The sequence below is a fragment of the Hordeum vulgare genome, chromosome 6H (genome assembly GCF_904849725.1).
Source record: "Hordeum vulgare subsp. vulgare chromosome 6H, MorexV3_pseudomolecules_assembly, whole genome shotgun sequence".
Classification (NCBI taxonomy): domain Eukaryota; kingdom Viridiplantae; phylum Streptophyta; class Magnoliopsida; order Poales; family Poaceae; genus Hordeum; species Hordeum vulgare.
This window is the reverse complement of record NC_058523.1, coordinates 30,091,712-30,092,970: the sequence shown is the minus strand read 5'-3', so window position 1 is coordinate 30,092,970 and position 1,259 is coordinate 30,091,712.

The window sequence follows — 1,259 nt, the reverse complement described above, 5'->3', positions numbered from 1 at the left end:
CTCTCCTCCGCTGTTGCTGAGGCGGCGGAGATGGCTGACGTGGTGCTTGACTTGGAGGAGGAGTCGACTGACGTGATGTCGGACTTGGAGGAGGAGGAGTCGGCTGACGCGGTGCCGGACTTGGAGGAGGAGGAGTCGGCTGACATGGTGCTCGACTTGGAGGAGGAGTGGGCTGACGCGGTGCCGGACTTGGAGGAGGAGGAGTGGGCTGACGCGGTGGCAGACTTGGATGAGGAGCCGGCTGACGCGGTGTCGTCGGCATTGGAAAGACGATGCAATCCTTTCTCCATAGAATGATATGATGTATGGCCTCTCCCAATGTGTGCTCGTTGTCACCTCCAGGAATGTCAAGCTCTAGCCCCGAATATCCTGCCACCATTTCATCAACTCCGACATGAGCATAGCCAGCTAGAATCAGATTGCAATGGAAGGTTCCTTCAAGGGGATTTGTATAAGCATAGCTGTCCGCCACCTTCATGGATATGTTCTTCACTTTTATGTGTAGCTCACAAGTTGTCGTATCTATGATATCATCCACAGGGTATCTATCCAATGCATCATCGCCCGGGGCTGAACCCACACTGCTTCTCGGCATGGATGGTACGGTGTTATCCAATGTTGGATCCGCTAGCTGCTGCCGCTGCTGAGACCCCCGATCGTGGCTAAGTGAGTCGATCTGCTGTTGCTGCCGCTTGAAAGCGAGTTCCAACTCCACATGCTTTGATTCTACGATGCAAAGGCAGTTTTCTTCCTGCTTTGTGTGCTCCTCCTCTGGCTTCATCTTCTGCTCCTCCTGCTGATTCTTTCTCACACGGCTTCTGTAGTCGGCGTTCCAGTCCGCAAACCCCTCAAATCACGGAACAACGCCTTTGCCTCGTGTTCTTCCCGGGTGTTCGGGATTCTTCAGGGCGCGCTTAAGCTCGTCGTTCTCTCTGTTGGGCATGAACACCCACGTTCGAGCCTCTTCTATTGCAACAAGAAAACTTACACCGGCTCCTTTAAGATATGCCCGCTCCAAAACATCGCCTGTCTTTGGGTCCAATGCCCCCCATGCCCATAGAACCAAGCCCTGCACCTGGGGGCCTAGCTCCTTGTAACTGGAGTGACACCTGCATCCATCATCTCTTGCTCATTGAGATCCCACTTAGGTCGGGCCACCTCGTAGCCACCTGGCCCTAGCTTATGGTGCCACTTCTTTTTCACGGCATTAATCTTGTTTTTCTCGACCGTTCCTGAGCTACTTTTGATTCCTTGAAGTT